The 21893-nt window shown below is 32.2% G+C and overlaps 2 long non-coding RNA genes across 3 annotated transcripts; one reads left to right on the top strand and one right to left on the bottom strand.

Annotated features, from left to right (window-relative positions):
• Nucleotides 1-10806: 10806 nt before the first annotated feature.
• LOC122196227 (uncharacterized) lies at nucleotides 10807-17432 on the bottom strand. Its single transcript, XR_006187585.1, has 3 exons — nucleotides 17265-17432; nucleotides 16649-17046; nucleotides 10807-11770 (listed from the first exon to the last, which is right to left on the bottom strand). It is a non-coding gene; the product is annotated as an uncharacterized LOC122196227 (long non-coding RNA).
• LOC128132671 (uncharacterized) lies at nucleotides 12786-15565 on the top strand. 2 transcript variants are annotated; one of them, XR_008230987.1, is made up of 3 exons: nucleotides 12866-13313; nucleotides 13391-13742; nucleotides 13950-15565. It is a non-coding gene; the product is annotated as an uncharacterized LOC128132671 (long non-coding RNA). The 2 variants fall into 2 exon arrangements; XR_008230986.1 differs by having other exon boundaries at nucleotides 12786-13742.
• Nucleotides 17433-21893: the final 4461 nt, after the last annotated feature.

Genomic DNA, 21893 nt, shown 5'->3' with positions numbered 1-21893 from the left:
CGAAACATGGACCAGAATTCACATGGGAACGCGAAGACCAGATGAAGCAGAAGTATCCTCACTTATTCTCGAATTCTCGAATCTAGCTTTAAAAAGAATTTCGGGACGAAATTCCCTCTAACAGGGGGATGATGTCACAACTAGGAATTCTGATACGTTGTAAACACTTAACAAAGAAAGACATGGTAGCTAAAACTAGAAAACATGTATGGTGTTTATTCAATGACAACAAAATTCCATCAAATACCTTATACAAACATTCAAATAGGCAACAAAAGTTGGAAACCCAAAAAAAATCCCGGTTTAAGTCCATTTTGGACTAGGATTTTCTTATTCCAATTTGACTATTTTGGGCTTAGAACTCTTAAATGGGCTCTAATTGGACCCACTTTCATTTATTTTAACATTTTGGGCCATAATGGGCCTAACATGAAATAAAATACCCTTATTGGGCCATAACAAATCTAATTAACCTAATTAGGCCGTAAAACCGCTTAAGGGCCCATTGGGCCGAAAACCATTAACTTGGGCTTCACATTAGGAGACTTAAGCACTAAAGGCCCAAATACTTTTCTCTTCTTCTTATCTCTCGGTCCAAGTAGAAAAAAAAGGAAATTAGAGGATTAAGGAGGATTAGCGACCTCCTTATTACCTATGGGATTTCCATGCAAAACATCACATGTCTCCATGCACCATCCCTTCACCTCTTTCTTCTCCTTTCTTCTTCTTAATTCTCGGCCCAAAAGAAAGAACACCCACACACAAATCACTTAAGTTTTCTCTCAAGAACACCAACATATCTCCTCTTCTTCATCAAAAATTTTTGAGATTTAGGGCAATACAAGGAGGTTATTCCATAAGGATCATCATCATTGGTAAGTTATTGTGTAGATCCATAACCTAGTCTCTTTATTTCATCAAAACTTATTCCTAACTTATACAATCTTCGTGATCTACTCCTTAGAAGCTTCTTAAGTTTGAAATCAACCCAAGAAAGCTTGCTAGGGCCGAAAAATAGCATCAAACTCTTCCCTTTTCTTCTTCAAATCGAAAACAACAAGCAAACGTGAGTTCATACCCCTCTCTTTTTGGTTTTCCTAAGTTTTATGGGGGAGAATACAAGTAAAATGTGTAGATCTATGTGTATGTGTATGTTATGTGTGATTTCATGTATTTATGTGGTAAATATGTAACAAAAATGAAAGAAATCTTGAGATCTATGGCTCTAGGAGGAAGATAAACATGATCTAAGATATATTACACTAAACAAGTCAAGAAAAATTACCCTCTGAGGTGATAATAAACATATTGCAACATAAAACTCATTTTTGGGCTTAATTTGTCAAATAAACAAAAGTTTAGTTGAAAGTTGTCATTCGCGGTTTTCCTAAGGATTAAAACAGTGAAAACAGTAAAAATAAATGTTTTTATGAATATCATACTCTTTAAAGGGCTAGAAATGTAATTTGTAGCATAATGGGCCAATTTTTGGGCTTTTCTGCCCATAGAGTCAAAAAAATTGCGAAAAAAATGATTTTCAAGGGAATTAAATGGTAAACTTATCAAAACAGGGGGTTAAAGGGTAAACAAAACTAATTCAGGGGTTAAAATGATTTCTTTTCCAAACAAGGATAAAAAAAAATTTAAACTTTTTGGATTTTGGGCCAAAATTGTAAAAGTTGCGAAAAGTTTGGGATTTAACTGAAAAACTCTTTAGTGGAGGGGCTGAAACTGCCAAAGAATAAATTTTGAACTAAAACATCACTTAAACAAGTCTATGGGTCAAAAATGTCAAGAAAATGGTTTAAGGGCCTAAAATGTCTTTTTTTTAAAATAAAAATAAAATAAGGGACTAAAATTGTCATTTTTATTAAAGAAGGGATGAAAAGGTCAAACCAATATTTTGAACAAATTATTTTATTATTAAGATATTTGAGTCAAAAATACCAAACTACAACTCATGAAAATAGAAAGATGAATATATGTATAATTCCAAATATCGTTATAAACAACCGACCGGTCTTATGTCGATACAAAATTAACAATTGTTCAATCAAAATTTCCGACAATTATACTATACCTAAAACAAGTAAATATTCAAATCTTTGGGCTGGAAAGTCTCAAATCATGTTTATTGATTCTTCGTGACCCATTAACATAACTTTTGAGCCCAACGATAAAAATAAATGTTTATTGGGCCTCTTGTGACCCAATTATATGCTTAAGGGACCCTTAATGACTTTCAAGTGCTATTGGGCCTCAGTGGCCCATTAGCATTGCTAGTAAGGTCCAAATAAATCAAATGTGAAATGGGCCAACGTGTCCTTCGTATACCGAACAGCCTTAAATAATACACAGAATTAGCAGGACCTTGTAATCCTCTTCTCCTCGTTTGTTAGGCTTACATTCAATTCAGTAAACAAATACAGGTCGTTAATCAATGGTAATCAAATTCAATTTGGATTCAGTGAGTAATAATGAGCGGCACCTTTATGGGTTGTTTGTAGTCTGCAGTTATAATCAAAGTCTCCTGGAGGGAGAGCGAGAGTTTGTATATAGATCTATATGGGGGTGACTCCCCCACACCTCAGCTGTTCGCTACAGTTAAACTCGCCCAGTCTAGGGTGACAAAATCTTAAGATCAATTCTGGCGTTTGTTAGAAAGCCAAGACATACGAACAAGTCATTATCATGCATGGTTATAACGACTCACATAAATAAATCCAATATTATCCGAGTAACAAGGAAAATTATAATCATTCGTTGTAATGGCATAACAATTCGAAACAATTATATTATATTATGTTATTGGAAAACATCGGGTTTTCCGAGGAGATCAACACCATCCACTCGTACTTTCCAATAATTATCATGCAAAACTTTTCATTTATACACGCTTTGAAATCACTCGTGTACAAAACTATGGATCTTCACACTTTGGTATAAACAATTGTCTTTTCAGAAAATATCAGATTTTCTGGGTTTTATAAACTATACAAACATTTTCAAAACAACCCTGCTTATGAACTCACCAACATTCCATATGTTGACGTTTTTCAAAATAACTTGTATTCTCAGGTAACACGTAAGCTGAGGAGTAGTACCAAGTATGTTAGGGTGTTATGCTTTTGAAAACTTTCAAACAATTTATGATATGAATATGTAATATTTAGACAATGTACTTGATGTGAACAATGTCAGTTGTAATGTATTAATGCATGGTGAAGTTTATGTTATGTTTCATGTATATTCATTGTGATGATATTCAATTTGAGTCACGCGAGCTCTCGGACGTTTCCGCCGTCTGGTTCGGGGGTGTGATAGTTTGACTCAAAATTTTCTAGTTATCACATATAGTAATTGATGTATAATATATGTGTGAGAAAAACAAAGCAGAAAAAATGATGTATGGTGCTCAAAATGTCAAAAGATAAGACAGGTCCGTTGGAATTCTGTCGGTAATTACCTACAGAATATCATTAGCCATCGCTAATCCGTCAGTAACTACTGACGGATTTTCGACGGACCTGTTTAATTTTTTACTTTTCGAGCATCATACGTCGATTTTTCTGATTTCTTTTTCTCACACACATATAATACATCAATAAGTACACATTTTATAAATTATAGCTGATATACACATACGTACTTTCGTGTACACCTTCGGGACCAACATTTTAAATCTAATTTTCAAGTTTTTGATGACTAAACATGGTTTTTATGGCTTTATCTTCCTCACACCATTATTATACATCAATACTATATTTTATTATTATTATTATTATTATTATTATTATTATTATTATTATTATCAATAACCAAGGCCAGCTCGAAGATTTTAAGGGCCCTGTGCTAAGAAGAAAAAATAAGGACCTAAATAAATTAACTAAAAAGGAACATATGAAATTTTATAAAAAGTTCAAGGGTTAATTATGTAACGCCTGAAAATTGATTTGTTAAACATATTGTAAGGAGGAGTTGATTATAAAATATATAGCATAAAGTAATGGCAAAAATTGTAACTTGAATTTCAAACATCAAAATGTTGTGCACAAGAATTGAACAACCTACAATTGATTCGAAATATAGAATGCGCTTATGCAATTGGGCTACCTACACTTTATGTAAAACCTTGAATAAATTCATAAATATTTAGTTATTAAATATATAATTTAATTAAAACTCGGACCCTATTTTTTCGGAGCCCTATGCGACTGTACGTCTTGCCCTGCCTTAAAATCGAGCCGACCAATAACTAGATAAATAGTAGTTAATAATAATAATTACATTTTTTCGTTAAAAAAGTAAATGATTATTTATTTACTAATACTAATAGTTATGAAAAATAGTAATTAATAATAATTATAATATTATTTTAATTAAATAAGTAAATAATTATTTTAATTACTAATATTTTTAATAGTAATTAAACTATTTTTAAATACTAATACTAATAAAAATGTGGATTTATTTGGTTGATAATAATAATATTTTAATTATAAAAGTTAATAGTTAATTACTATTATTAATAATAATTGAGTTATTTTTATAATAATATTAATAAAAAAAAAGTTTACTTATTTCCTAAAGCAACATTTACATTGATAATTTATAATTTCAATAATTATAAGTAATAACAAAATTACTTATAGTATAGTAATTAGTAAATTGAATTATATATATATATATATATATATATATATATATATATATATATATATATATATATATATATATATATATATATATAATTTTAAAAAGAAAGAATTACACAATTAATAATGCTAATAATAAAAATAATTGAAACATTTTTTAAATATTATTATAAAAAAGGTTGATTTATTTTCTAAAAAAACAATTCCGTCGGAAATCCGTCGGTGATTACTGGCGTAATACCGACGGATGGCGAAAGTCTAGTATTTCGTTTACATTCCGTCGGTAATCAACCGACAGATTTCTGATGAAATTGTTTTTTTATAAAATAAATCAACTTTTTTTTTTATAATAATACTCTAAAAATATTTCAATTATTATTATTATTATTATTATTATTATTATTATTATTATTATATATGTGTGAAGAAAACTAATTTAATTTGATTTTATAATTAATTTAATATTTTATTTTTACTGTTTTTTTTTAAATTAATTCAACTTTACTTTATAATTAATTTAATATTACTAAAAGTACGTTGCTATTAATAACCTAATTAAGCTAAAGTCGTAATGACCAACATTAAGTCACTAACAAAATTAAACACTTTACAATATAAACAATAACATCTAATTACAAAAACTATAACTTATCAATTAAAAACTTTATCACTTCATCTCATATACACTCAAACTATTAAACATAAATATCACGTAATCATACTTTCAGTTCTAATTTTCATTTCATTTTAGACACACAATACAAATGTATACATCTAAAGACAAAATCAAACATACAATTCCAATTTTCATCAAATTCCATACAATCATACCTTATAGCACCTTATATTTTAGACATCAAATTTCACTTTCATACAAATGTATACATCTAAATACAAAATCAAACATCATTCTTAATTTCATTTTTATGGCAATACATCACAATGAGCATAAACAAATCATGCCTAACTTCATTTTCATTTTCATGTCAAAACACATTTTCATACCTCAAAATGCATATATATATATATATATATATATATATATATATATATATATATATATATATATATATATATATATATATATATATATATATATATATATAAACAATCAACCAAACAAAATATCAGAAAAATTATATATCATGGTGTATTGAAAGAAAAAAAAATCATAAACTTCATTCACTCATGTACAAACTGTGTTAAGCTGGAAAAAAACAAAAAAATTACCTCAAAATCCGTGGTGAAGATAGCACAATAACCGGAAATCATTTTCTCAGGCGGTGGTGAAGCTTGTTGTCGGCTGACTGTGATTTAGAGCTCCAACAACCGGAAACAAATACCCCAAAATCGGAAAAAAAAAAAAAAAAAAAAAAAAAAAAAAAAAAAAAAAAAAAAAACTCAAGCTACAACAAATTAAGAAGAAATCAAGGACCAAAAAACTTACCTTTAGGTTGCCGATGATGCGGAGTGGCCAGAAATCGCCCTGCGTTGTAGAAGGTTGAGAGGAAAAACGAGGTGCAGGTGTGACTGCAAAATGAACGCTGATACGAGTTTTATTACCGGGAAACCCTATGCCGACGATAAGTTGTCGGTATAGGTAAAGGAGAAACGACGTCGTCCCATTTTACATCATTAAAAAAATAAATAAATAAAAGAAATAGTTTTCCCGACAACATATTGTCTGGACAGATATTCACATGGATCGGTCCCACATTTTGCGGATGATAAGTCGTCGGTCGGTATAGGAGTAGGAAACGACACCGTTTTACTTTTCCACGACACAGATTAAAAATATATCAAAAATATTTTTTTAACAACCTATACCGACAACATGTTGTCGGCATAGGTGGACGAAAACGACGACGTTTTTATTTTCTGCCACAAGGAATATAAATAAATCGAAAATATTCTTTTAATATCTTATAAAGACGACATCTCGTCTGCATAGGTATTGGACATACCGCCAGTTTTTTGTCCCTTCCCGACCGGTCTATACTTACGACTTCTTGTCGGGATAGCGTTTATGGTCAAAGTTGGAAAACGTTTTACCGACGACCTGTCGTCTAGATAAGTGTCGTCTCCATAGGGCTCGATCCTTGTAGTGGAAAATGACGTACAACCAAGGTACAACTTTGTTTCAGTCTCCTCAAACACTTCTACAAATTCATTGTCTACACCACCTCTTTTTGCATCAGAATTTCCTTCATTTGTATTTTGCGCCCCTACAATGTCATTGAGGGCATCAACAATCTCATTCATCATTGGACCTACCTCATCTAAAACCGGAGCGTCTACTTCACCATGAAATCTATGTGTTGATATGACTGTTGAAACCCTTTCCTTTCCTATATATGGGCATGTATTCTATCCAACGTGTGAAACGACATATTGTTCTATTACTGTCGACATGTTCCTTGGCAATATCAATGAAGTTATTAAGACCATCCAGAATTCATTAGAGTTGCGATTCCAATGTAATGCAACTTTTATCAATATCCATATTGTTCTATTATTATAAGTTAGATAATGTATGTACCAACCATAAGCATAATAAATTTAGAACAATATTGTTTGTAAATATTATAATTAGGCAGAAAAATATATTAAAAACGAACAATAAAATCTACTACCACTATTAGAAAACTGGGCAATTTCCGACGACCATATTCGTCAAAAATCCGTCGCTAAAGCCTATTTCCGACGGAATACCGACGAAATTAGGTTTGTCGTAAAAAGCCCGTAGGTAAATCTTACCGACGGAATTTGTTACGAATTTCCGACGGATAGTGACGTCCATATTAGGGGCGGCAACTGTTGACCCAACCCGTAACCCGACATTGACCCAACCCGAAAATAGACGGGTTTGGGTTTAGATTTTTGACCCGCCAACCCGTTAACCCGCCAACCCACCAACCTGTTTGTTTTATGGGTTGGGTTGGGTTATCTGTTTGGGTTCGCGGGTCAACCCACCAAAATATATATATATATATATATATATATATATATATATATATATATATATATATATATATATATATATATATATATATATATCATTTAAAAAAATGATATACTTAATTATTAATGAAATTTGATTTCCATCCATATTCGTAATATTATGTATAATTGTATTCCTTCAGTATTCGTATGTGACTAATCTGCATTTGCGGTTCGTTAATCAGAAAAAGAAAAAAAAATACATGTCGTTATTTTCACGAGTCACGAACAAAGAACACATCCATTTTCAATGAATGTTTTCATTTTTCATTTTTATTTGGATGTTATTGACTTTATGAATTTATGTTTAAAACCTTTTTTTTATGTTAATTACATTAATCATTTTATGAATTTAAGTTGAAAAAACTTCATTTTTTTTAAATGTGTTGCTTGTTTATTAAACGAGTTATATGGGTTGGGTTTGACCCATTAACTTGTAAACCAGCGAACCCATATACTTAAACGGGGTATATGGGTTGGGTTGGGTTAAGGTTTCCAACCCACCAACCCGTGACCCGCCAACCCGTCAACCCATATATTATATGGGTTGGGTTGAGTTTATGTTTTCTGACCCGCCAACTCGCCAACCCGAACCCAACCCAATTGTCAGGCCTAGTCCATATTAGTAATTGATGTATGCCGTCGGTAGTCACCGACGGAATTTATTTTCGTCGCTATTTTGTCAATATTCCGTCACTAAAATTAGGGTTTTTATATTTGTCACAATTCCGTCGGAATTCCGTCACTAATTTCCGATGGAAAAATTCCGTTACTAATTTCCGTAGGAATTCATCCAATTTTCTAGTAGTGTACCTCATCAAATATAAACTACACATAAGAACGTTTAAAACCAAAAGTTTTGACAAGTGTGCATCAATTACTTCATCAAATTAAGAGTGGGGTAATTTGATTTAATTATCTTTTTAATATAACATTAACCGCCTGCTTTAAACCAAAATTTTGATAAGTATGCATCAATTACTCAACAAATTTAAGTGTTGTATAATTTGATTTAACTATCTTTTTAATGTGACATTAACCTCCTGCTTTGAAGCTTTTTATGATAATATTATGTGGGTTATTTTTTGACTTTCTTAACAAAGACGATGGTCTGATTGTGCCTATATTCAAATAAAATTGATTTTGACTTTTTTAAAAATAAAAGAAAAAACTCACGAATACATGCATACATACTCTTGAAAAAGAAAAAGAATTAACTTCCGGTTCTATTTCTCCTTTGTTGCTGTAGTTTTTCACTTTTGAACAATAAGACAATCAACAACAATCATTGGTGAGTACTTATAATTTCTAGTGTTTTTTCAAATTTTAGTCAAACTTCAAATTTTGCTTCAAAACCCAAAACCAATGGCCAACAATGATTCAAAACCTCATAGACAATTCCTCAAGCTTAAGATTATGTTTATAAAATTTTACAACAACCCTAGTTTCAGAATCAACCATTGGGTGGGAATATCACATAAAATTAAGGGATGATGGAGACGGGAAGAAATTTGGGACATGTGGGATTGATTTGGCATTTAAAGGTTATGGATACTTGGAAAATATAATAGAGAACTAGAAGCAGAAAGCATTGTTTCAAAAATCCAGATGTAGCAGCGTATTTAAAATACATATAAAAAAGAAGGGTGAGAGAGCTTATCGAAAGTGAAAGAGACGCTGAAGGGGGGAAGACGCCGTATAGGTGAGCGGACGCCGGAAAAGAGGTCATAGGTGCACGTGAGGCACAAACAAAGGGTATAAGGGTTTTTTTGAGAACGAAGGATGGAACTTGGACGTCGACTAAAGCCCAACATATCCCATTTAGATCATTAAAAAAATATAATATAAATTCTATATTTAGCGATAAAAATTTGTCTCTAACTAAAAAATATAATGTTGCTACAAATATACTAAAATATTTAAAATGACGCCTAAATTTCAGCTGCAAGATGTCTCAAAAAGTATATAAAAAACACGGTTACCTGCAAAAATTTTCCACTTATCTTTTATATGCAAATTGTCGTCGGGAAAAAAAAAAAAAGAGATTTTCAAAATTTTATTAGCGACAATATGTCCTCTCTAAAAGTGAGTTCTTAGGCTAAAAGGTTGTTTTCTTGTAGTGTACCCCCAATTAAGTAGCAGACATTCTTACCAAACCTCGTGGAACAACTCATTTTCGATCCTTACTTGAGAAGATGGGTGTTCAAGATCTTCACGATCCATCTTGAGGGAGTAAAGAAGATTGATTTTGATTTGGTTTCCTTATTCTATTTTGTCTACTAATCTAGTTTCCTTATTTTATTTTTACTTGCTATTCAAGCAATATTCATGTATATATTTTCAATGGTTCTTCAATCATAATAAAACGTCAGGAACCCAATTCTTCCTATTAACCTTTTCTTGTTTTCTTTAGAGAATGTAGTTATTTGGTGATGAAATTATTCTAAGAGTCGAGTATTATTTTGAACGGGAGAAATCTTTATTTTGTAGCACTTGCCCTAAAAGTTGAAGATTTAATTTTCTCAAAGACGATCAACCTACAAGCCTCATTAGTTGTCAAAACGCATTTATTGGCAAACTTTTGGTTTACGGCTTATGTGAGATTATTGGTGATGTAATATGCATATAACAATGCCTTTATTAAAGGCTATCAAAGTTTATGGCCCATTAATTTCAAATGTAGTTATCGAATGGCACAAAGAGCATAAAAAGAATCATATGGTCTTCCAAGTTGATTTTGAGAAGGTTTTTGATTCCCCTCGTTGAGATTATTTGGATAAAGTTCTTTAAAAGTTATTTTCGTGATGAATAACATTAGTGGATTTGATCCCTGATTTCCTAATTCCAAATAAAGAGGGCGTTGAACAAGCTGATCTATCATCTCTATTTTTATTTATCATTTCTATGAAAGGGATTCATGTAGTTTTGGATGGGTCAATTTCTAAAGATGTTTTTCATGGAGCCAAGGTTGGAAGAAATGAATTGACTATCTCTTATTCTTTTCCTATGCAGATAACGCAATGTTTTTTGCCAAGTGGTTGTGTGAAAGTGCAAGATGTATTGTGAAAAACTTTGGTGCCTTTTCCTTGCATCGGGGCTTAAGAGTTAAGATAAACTTACAAAAACTAATTTAAATTGGGTTTGGGTTTGATGTTAATGAAGTTGATACTTGAGTGCTTTGCAAAAGTGTTTGTGGTGAGAATAAGCAATAAGCTTTAAGAAACGGAGGAATGTTTATTAAAATTAGCTTATTTAACTTATCCCCACCACAATAAGCTGATTTTTAAAGATTTCAATCAAAATACTTAAAAATTCCAATCAAAATACTTAAACTTAGCTTATTGTGATGGGAATAAACAGTAAGCAATAAGCACCCTCTTTATGTGTAAAAGTTTTAAACATGATTTACTATAATGATGGTCAAGTTGATTTGTGGCCTCGTAAGGAACTTGAGTGCACCTTGGAGAAATATTATTTTGCTCGAGCTTGCAACTTCAAAATAAAGGTATTAATATATCTTTTTTTTTGTTTGAAAATGAATGGATGATGGCTGTTCAACTAGTTTTTGGAAAAATGCGTGGGTGGGAAATTTACCTTTGAAAACTTGATTTTCAAGAATATTTTGTTAGAGTTGGGAAAAAAGTGAAGGACAATTCCTGATTCACATACTACGACATGATTGTTTTAGGAGGAATCCGAAGGGTGGGATGTGAGGAAAGCAAACATGGATAGAGTTGCAAGTTATTTTGAATTTGGTCTTCTTCTCATACCAATAGATAGAGGGATTTGGGATCTTGACACTACGATCTTTTCATATCAAGTTTATTGAATAATTATGACATTGCCTATTTGCACATAGAACAGAGACAACTCATGTTCTAACGTTAAAAAAGAGAATGGACCCTACCCCCTATTGCATAACTCAAATCGTCATATCCAATTATTATCTACAAACAAGTCACAACTTACTTTAACGGCCCCTACATGGAATTTTGAACATCATTATTGTTACTGTTAGATGAAATAAAGTGAAATCTAGAAAACGTACCACCTGCTACATTCCGTATCCAATCAGATGGGTGATAGTTGTCGGGGTAACGTCTGCATCTACATGGCTTCAATAAAACCACATTTCTCATTAGTTTCCAAACTCGCAAGTTTCGACTTCTACATGTATTTTATTTGGTAGATATTTTCGTCTTACGGTGAGGAAAGCACCACCTCACCACAGTCATCTCACCCTTGTTGGCATCAAGGGTGGTTTTAGCGGTAACTCCTGACTTTTCAGACCGCAGTGGAAAATTTTATTTTTTCTGCTATCGTGCAACCCCTGACTTTCCAATGACACCCCTACTGTGATATCCTGTTTTCACTCCTGGTTGGCATGGTCCCAAAACATCCTCAAAGGTCCATACTTTGCTTTAGACCCAGTCGGCATGCAAGATCTGATAGAACATGTTGGGGGTGGGAAGTATAACTAATGTCAATGAGATGAAAATGCAATTTTTTTTGTCGAATTATTTTTCATTGATTTTAAACTATAAAAGTTTTACATAGATGTAGTGGGTAACGAGCAACAAACTATACGTCAACCCCCGCTTTGGATGCGTAAATACCTCTATCACATTGATTATGGAAAATAACTCTAGAAAGTTTGTCATGAAAAATAGCTTTAGAAAATTTGTCCAAACTAAAATGAGTGATCTATACATCATACAATCTATAGACCAACTATCATAATCAGTTACCACTATTACAATGCCTTTATCTACACTTACCTACACATGATGTGCCAATCTTGACATTTTACACCATAATATGGGTTACACTCTATCCACAATGGGTCAAATGGATGGTCAAAATTTGCTTAAACAGAATTCTAATATTTACAATCTCCTCAATAGTTTTGATATAATCCATATTATTTCAATAGTATAGCTTTCTAATCATATTCGATATGTGAAATTAAATATTCTTCTACTTTTATTTTTACTTATCCTCCTATCCATATAAAATAATAAGAAGTGTCTTAAAAGCTTATTAATTTTATCAAAATATAACAGCTATCACAATTTCACATTGATAGGAGAATAATTAAGAGAAAAGATAGGAGTAACATGTTTAATAAATAAGAAAAAGAATGTATATTGACCGGTCAACTAACCAACCGGTTACCCACCCGCCAAACCTCCACATTTAGCTACCTCTTATAAAGCAGTTTCTAATTATATATACATACTAATTTTGAAGTGCCACATGAACAGTTTTCTTCTCTGATTGGTTTTAATTTTTTTTCCAATTTTTATTTGCTGCGTCTAATTTTCTTTGGCCTGCTTCGAGATAGTGTTTGCTGGATAATACGTGTGCTACTCTTCTTCTCCACCGTTTTCTTCTCCAATAAAATGCCTACAAGTATCGTCCCCTTTAATGCTCTCCACTGCTTTCATTCTTACGCCCTTCCACGTTCTTCCTTCTACAGCTTCATCTCTTTCTTCCTTCCACACAAAAGCCCTACCTCGATCCATTTCTCTCCGATCTCTCCAAGGAAACATCACCCCGAAGGATGGTCACCCGTCGCTGGTAGTGAAAAAATTGGAGAAAATTTATGTGATTTCGATTAACCCACCCTACAGTACTTCCACTCTTTGTTTTTGGATGGTTCCATTCCATTTTCCCTCTTCGTCTCCATCGCCTCTCCATTTTTCTTCGTCACTGAATAATCAACAACCATATAGGTGGCACTGTGATGGCGGTGGAGCTACCAGGTAAGTTTCCTACGATTCATCACACGTACACATATAGAGATCGGGAGACATCGAGAGGGAGGCAAGAAGAAGCGAGATGGTGTCGCCATAGTTCAATTTCTCCTAAATCCCATACTCGCACCATAAAGCTCTTAAAGGTCTTCGATTCATCCATAGTTCTCCCTTTACCCTTTTACTCATACCAAATAAGGTCATATAATCCCTAACGTTTCTATATTCCTTTCTATTTATTTCTTCATGCTTACTGCTGATGCGGTCGCCTGACTTTTTGGAATATCTCTCAAACTACGACTCCCGCTATCTATTGTTTGGTTATCTCCGAGTAAGCTTCTTTCTATTGTTACATATACTATGATTTTCATGTGATTTTTGCTAATGGTTTGTGTTTATGGTTGTACTCCTGAAATCTGATAATTGTGATTGTGATTCGAAATTCAGAATTTTGAATCGAATGCATTTTTACTTAAAATTGTATCCATGCTAATCTTTGTAATGATTCCTAATTGTTTTGGTTATATCTTCAATTCAGGCTCTTTATTTCTGTGTTCCATTCCGTGAGCTTCTTGGATACATGGAAATGATGAAAATCTACGAGGATTTGGAGCTAATCTAAGATTTTTACTGTTATGGATGAAGTTGCGGCCGCAACCCACCAGGTATTCGATGAAATGCCGAGGTGTTATTTGGTCATTTTGTAACAGTCACATGTGTTGCCTACAGTAACATAACTTATATTAGAAAACTTTAACCTATAATAACAATCTACTTATGATTTTTACGGAAACTGGATGTTTGCACTTTACATATATAACTTTATTAAAAATGTCTGATTATTATTAGTAAAAAGTTTCAAGATACAATGAAAAAATAAGATATTATAATATATGAAATTTAAAAGAGTATTTATGAAGGGAGAAGGAAGAACAAAAGGGGAAGCTGTCTTTCTTCTCTGATCTCAAACCAGGTGCAGAATTTCTTGAGGTATAAAATGCATACATATGTTGCAATTTAATGTTTTGTTGTTGCATGTAGTTTTCACTCAAAGGTAAGATTTAGCCCTCTTTCTCTTGCCTACAATTCTTTTACCATTTTGCTTTAATGTTTTTTTTTATTTAAATTTGTTGAAACTACTATTTATTCTTAATCTCTCCTTTTAGCATGGTGTTGCTTTCTGAAAATGACCACCTTACCCTCTGACCTAAATTGGAAAAAAAAATTTGTTGTTTTGGCAGAACCTTGAGGTATTAATATTTTTTTATAGTTTCAGGACCATATTGCCCCTGCACTGTTTTTATATTAAAAAAATTCCATTATGACAGTTTTTGGACGATATTGCCCTTGAACACTGTTTTCATATTAATAAAAAACAATTTAAATAGTTGTAGGACAATATTGCCCCTGCACACTGTTTTAACATTAAAAAAATAAATATTTGCATTTTTTTGACCATATTGCCCCCTGCACACTTTTTATATTAATAAAATTAATTATTTACATCCGCTGCATTGTTTTTATATTAAAAAAAAAATTCTATTCTGACAGTTTTTGGACGATATTTCCCCTGAACACTGTTTTTTTCATATTAATAAAAAACAATTTATATCGTTGTAGGACAATATTGCCCCTGCACACTGTTTTAACATTAAAAAAATCTATTAGGGCTTTTTTAGAACAGTTAGGTTTGGTAAGGAAAAGTGGAAAACCGGGGTACGATGCATTTTATTTTTCTGAATAGATGAAACAGCTGTTGTGAGTCACAATTACATATTTCGCTCATGTTATATCCCTCACGTAATTGATTCATTGATTGAGGGGCATAATGGGAATTTTGATACATACATGTAACGAGATGAGCAAGGCTCCTTAGATATAGATATTGGTGACACAATTGACATTGCAAAGAAAGAAGACAAGAATTGTTGACAAGAAGGAAAGGATTGGGAAGGCCAAATCAGGGGCTTCAAACTACCATCTATTGTTTGCATAAACACCTTGGTACGTATGGATTCTTTTTAAGAGTGTTAGAACTTGATGTAACCTTTTTTTATGTAACGTTTTCTTAAGTTAACTTTTTAGTTAAGATGAGGTTGTTTCCTCTTCATGTTATATTACATTAATATTATCATTTTTTTCTATTATGTCAAATAGTGGAGAGCATGTGGATGATGTCTAACTATGTAATATAAAAAAAAAATCTTCACGGGTCAAATAAAGTGTCCCTGTTTTTCTTGCACAACGTTGTAGGTTTTCATCAAAATAAGCCACCAAATATCAAAAAAAAAAAAAAAAAAAATTCTGACCCGTGCAACGCGCGGCCTCTTCCCTAGTTACAACTAACTTATAAAAAATATATTAATAAAATAAGGAGTACTTGTAAGTGGTAGGGACAACCTCACTACCTCAGCAAAAGGTACTCCAATATTTTGTTTTAGAGCATGTTGTTCCCTAGCAAATCTTAGGTATACATTTCTAAGCACTCAATAGCATGACCCTATTGGGGGGCTTCAGGTAATTTCAGTGCAATGTTATTCTCAACAAGCATTTATCACCACTTCCCTTTCCTATACCTAAAAAATATCAACGACTATTTTTACTTCTTGGTGAAGACTTGATAAAAATTTTCAGGCTATTTTTGACGATGAATATGAAAAGGTATTCATGTATATATTTTGCACAAAAGAAAAGGGGAGATCAAGCCCTTGTTCCACCTTTTGCGTGGAAAAAAATTGGTAATTTTCCCAATTGATATCTATTTCGGTCTCACTCCAATTAATTAATGCAACACAAGGTTGTCATGTCTAGCTAACAAAAGGGGTGTTTAGGCACAATCTTTTCCTTTGGAAGCTAATGAGCGTTCACAATAGAAAAAAGAAAATTCACTAAGTTTTTGGCGTCAATTATAAATATAACAAATCTCTAAGAAAGTCCACTATATGAAAAAAATATATATATCATTTATATGGGTTCCACTTATATAGAATAGCGATGAAAATTAATTAACTGACTTAGAGCGTAAAAAAGCTCTATGTAAGAGCTTATAAATTTAATTACAAGCAAAGGGAATAAGCATTGAGATGGAAAAACTCTCACAATGTTTATTTTTATTTTTATTTTTTTTGTTTTTTTTTTTTTTTGAGTTTGGCAAACTTATTTAACCAAATCAAGACTCCAATAAGCTTCTATAGTCGATGGTCTAATAGAGTAATAGGCTCGAGAAATAACATGTACCTCTAGTTTATCGAGAATGTAAGATCTCTTCTTTTTCAATCATTCAACTTCGATACTTATTTATTTCCAACAAGGGTCCTGCCACTTTGCAAAACTGAGCACTTCCTTTATTCATCGATCCTCTAAAATCCAACACAATATGTACAAAACTTCTGTAGTTTTATGTTCAGAAGTAAACACCTAAAACCATGTGAACATCTCACAAGTACTAAAAAAAATCCTTAAATAATATAGTCCAACGTTGTGTGGGTATGATATGAACACCTATCCCTAAAAAGCTTCACTTTATATGATGTATACCGCATTCATCATGAGTTTAGAGACAGTATCCTGCATGGTTGGAGATCATGACAAGCCAAAGAATATGCAGACAAGTTGTGAAGATAGAGACTGTACATCTGCAAAAATGATTATGTTAATTAGAGAGAATATGTGGACTATTCGCGAAGATAGGGACTGTTCACTACTGCAAAAATTGAGAAAATATCGATCAGAGTGTTATGTATGATGTTACATGCATAGATCGATGTAATAACCATACATAAAATCTAATCATCCCAGGTTAAAGTTGATGCTAAGGTGAGAGATTAAGACTATAATTGAGAAAAATATTTACCTTGTGATACTTATCTGAGTGCAATAATCGGTAGAGAGAGCTATCATCTTCTTCTATTTTAATACCCACTCAACTCCTAAATTAAATACTAAGTTTTTTATAATAGTGGAATCTCCAATCAACCAAACACGCTTATTAACAAGATTTATGCTATGTCGTGAATTAACATTAAAGTACAAACATAAACACCAATTACATTTGATATAGACCTCTGGATGTAATATATAAGTGACATCTCCTTTTTAGAGTAGACTGTTCAACACACTGCATATTTTATTTTTAAACGACAAATTTAATCTACTCCCTAATTCAACATATGTCTCATAAGAGACTTCAACCCACAACTTCAAAAAGAAAAAACAACACCTCATATCGATAGACTAAAAACTCTTTGCTCATTATACTGCACATAACAGTACAAATCCACTAGGTGTACAAACTTTGTGCGCTATTCTCGATCAAGATGAGTATAACATTAATGTCTATTACAAATATATGAGGTCGAGAGCACTTTTCCATCTCACATTTTTCAATTGACAAGACTTTCAGTCGTAGTCTAATACATGCCAAAGACAATAATATATATAAAATCGGATGAGGACTCTATTTTCAGTGAGGACAATAGTGACAACAAATATTAGTCAGTCATCTACTAAAACAAGTGGTTGTGTTTTTTTCTAAATTTTGAAAATTTTTAATTATGGACACAATGACATTTTTGTAAATAACCCCAACTTTCTATGGTTTTCCACTCATAGGCAAAAGTTTCAAGGACTTACTGGTCAAATTTATTTTCTAATGGTAAACTACGAATCTTTCATGTAAATCTTCACCTGATCTCGTAATGGTTTCCAATTTCTCGTGTTTAAATTTCGTTTTGGTTCAATTTCAAGTTATGGAAGAAGATAAGCTTTTGTTTTTAATTTTTATTGTTTTTAGATTCGTTTTGGTTCGGTGAGCTATTTGTTGATGTTTATGTTTCGATTTTTCTTTGATTTGTTGTTGTTACATTATTTTACAAGTGGTAATGAATATTATATGTAATGATATGCGATTTGTTTTCAGAAATCCTAAATATATTTACGTTTTGTGATTTTTGAAACCCTAGTTTCATCTTCTTGTAGATTTAAGCTATAATGTCTATGAGATTGAATACTAAGATCAATTCCTCTCAACCTTTTAGTTTTGAAAAGATTTTGAGATGAAGAATTTCAATAAAGGCATCAAGGTGAAAGTTAATATAATAATGCTAACACGGTGTTCGACTTATTGTCTCAAAGAAACAACAACTTGAAAATTTCGAATTTACAAATATTTTGTGGTTGTTTGCATTTGTTTACATACGTAATAAGTACTTATGTAGTTGTTTATGCCAATGTTAATTGTTTTTTCCTTAAATTATTTTGTTAGAAAAAAAATCATAGATACATTTAAAAGGTAAAATACCAACAATATTACAGTCATAATAAAAATAGAGTTTTTATCAGAACTTTATGTATGATTCAAATATATGATTACGGGTTTAAGGAGTGATTTCTTTATGTGTGTGTATTTTATTTCTTTTTTGCGCTTTCTGGATTTTTCATGGCTAAATATGCATTCATATATATGGTTTAGTTAGAAAAATTGCAGTCAACTGGTGTTATAATGCAATCTTTGGGGTCTCTACTGTTTACTGTTTTTCATACTTTTTAACTTTGTATGTGCTTGGAGGATTAGAGAATCTTTCAGATATATATGTTTTATGTAAACTAACTTATAGTGTTTAATATGTTATTATGTTTGGTGCTAGATTGATGTGATGGTAGATTCTTATGTAGCTTCTCACTGATCTCAGATTCTATGGTGCTTTAAGGAGTGTTGAGAAGTTCATAATTTTAATTCAAATATCAAGTTATGTTCATGAAAAAGTATACTAGTCATCGATGTTCAAATGTTCAAAATTAAAGCTCATCATATTGTTGCTTAAGCTCATTATGTTGATGTTTAACTTTCAAAACCCTTAAGTATGATAATGGTAGTTGCTACTCATGGTCATTGTTGTAGGTCTGATGGTCAAAACGAACATCTTGTCGTAAGGCATAATTTCGCAAGTGCTAGTAGTGAGTTGTTTTTGCAGTTGGTATGAAGCTTTTCATTTTATAAAACTATTGTTGTTATGAAAAAAAAAACTTAAAGAATCATTCAACTATATCAGGATGAATGTTTGTCCTTTTCATTATCTGAATGCTCTTTCCCAATAATTTTATGCCAATATTAAGCTATTTGTTGAAGATTAGGCATTTTGAAAACCTTATAAATGTTGGTGTCCCCACCAGCAGATGTGACAACCTGAATCTTTTTCCGTTAATGTGAACCCGAATTCCGTTAAAAAAAATTTGAATTTTATTAAGTTCCGTCAAATTCCTTTGGTTTGGAAAATCATTTAGTTATATAATTAAATACTATATAAGAGTCGGAACCAAAATCACGCGAAATTTCGAGTCTTCCTTCGAACAAAACAACAGTTCAGGGTCAGACTGGAGTTAACGGCCGTAAACCCTTTTACGGTCAGTGCCAGGTGGCCCCCACCACTGACTATACCCCCAGCATATATATATGGGATCCCTACCTTCATTTGAACTTTCTTAGCCGAAAACTCTCTCATTCTGTCTCTACCTCTCGAATGTAAACCCCAAAACACCCTCATTTCTTCCGAAAATCATAAAGAATCACCTCTGGAGGTTGTTCTGGAGCATCTAAAACACGCTTTTCATCGAATCCATCATAACTGTTCTTGAGTTTACGGCCATACACACTTCAAACCTTCAAAGGCCGTAAAACCTTCAAGAGGCAGTTCACGGCCGTAAACCCCCTTGACGGCCGCAAACCCTCCCTAAGTGGTGAATCAGACTGAAAAATCGTTTTCCTCGATTCAATCAAGTCTCGGTAACATTCCTTAATTGAAAGCAAGTGTTTTTCTCACACTTTATCTAACGAAATCGCTAATTTAGATACATATATGTATTTAATTGTCATTAGGATTCCGTTAAGTGCCACATACAGCAACTCGAAGGTCTTCATTTCCAGTTCATTGATTCGATGTTTGCACACAACTAACAGTGAGTTCATACCCCTATGCTTTTACTATTTTGAATGTTTTCAGGGGGGGAATACAAGCCAAACACAAATGATTTTTGTGAACTTATACAAAAGAATTTTCACAGTTTTAAAACATATGCAATTGATACAACCAAAAGATTTACATGTTTTATAAAATATTTAGATATTTTATCCTTTTTGTAACATGCCGAGCATAAAGGACGTTTTCAATGTACAACCATAATTGCGTAGTTTTCAGATCAATACACGAACCAAGTACACAGTATACATGCAAAGTATAATAGGTATAGTTTGGGATTTCAATTCACAATTACAAACTCAGAACTTATACATTAACAAACATATAAACTATGACGGGTTTTAGTTTATGATATACATTACTACTTTCGAATTTCAAGGGTACAACATTAGATAATTATTTAAGTATAATTATCGTTACTTTACAAGTATACAAACGGACGCAAATACAAGAGAACAATTCAGAACCACCCGTAAACTAGTTAATACAGGATTGTGAGACATCTCTTCAATTGTACCCTACGGGGTACGGAATAAATCCTATCATAGTATAACTAGAGTCTCTTAGAGGGAGAATGTGAGATTTGTAAATAGATCTATTCGGGACTGACAATCCCACACCTGAACTGCAAGCTACAGTTAGGCAGGCATGCCTGGGGTGACAAATGTCATATATCCGACACCTGAAGAACGTTGTAAAGGTCACTAGGTCATCTTAAGCATGGTTATACGACTCACAATAGTATAAACTAACTTTCGTTTACGTGATTCCATTCTTTATTAGTTTTATTTTAATTAATAGAACTACTATACATTACACTAGAGGAATTAAGGGATACAATACTCAGGTTTATTTTAAATAATAAAACATACTATACATACCGGTGGTAGCCAAGGTTTTCAAACATAACATATAGCCAGGGTTTTCAAGCAGAACATACTATACATACCGGTGGTAGCCAGGGTTTTCAAACATAACATATAGCCAAGGTTTTCAAACAGAACATACTATACATACAAGTGGTAGTTAAGGTTTTCGAGCAGAATACAGAAAGGAACATACATGTTAGAAAATATTGGATTTTCTTGGGAAACATGCATACATTTCTACAGAATTCACTGATTGTTTTTCACTACAATAACATTATTATGAACTCACTAGCTTTATGCTGATACTCTTTCAAAAATCGCTTGTATTCTCAGGAAATCAGTAGACATGTACCTCGACAGACTTTTGAGAAGACGGAGCATATAAAGTCTCGTCTTTCTTTTTTTCTACTTTTAATGTATAAAAATATGAAGTAAACATATGTAAATACTTTTTATATATTCAATGTAATGGTTATGTTTACTTTGATTACTATGATGCAATTGTTGTGATACTATATATGACGTCATCCACCCCCGAAAGTTTCAGCTGTCACACCCCCGAACCAGACGGCGGAAACGTCTGGGAGCTTGTGCGTGACTTCATCTTGAAATCATTACAGTGAATATAATTGAAACATA

This window comes from Lactuca sativa, chromosome 3 (genome assembly GCF_002870075.4).
Source record: "Lactuca sativa cultivar Salinas chromosome 3, Lsat_Salinas_v11, whole genome shotgun sequence".
Taxonomy (NCBI): domain Eukaryota; kingdom Viridiplantae; phylum Streptophyta; class Magnoliopsida; order Asterales; family Asteraceae; genus Lactuca; species Lactuca sativa.
This window is presented reverse-complemented; position numbering and strand designations above follow the sequence as displayed.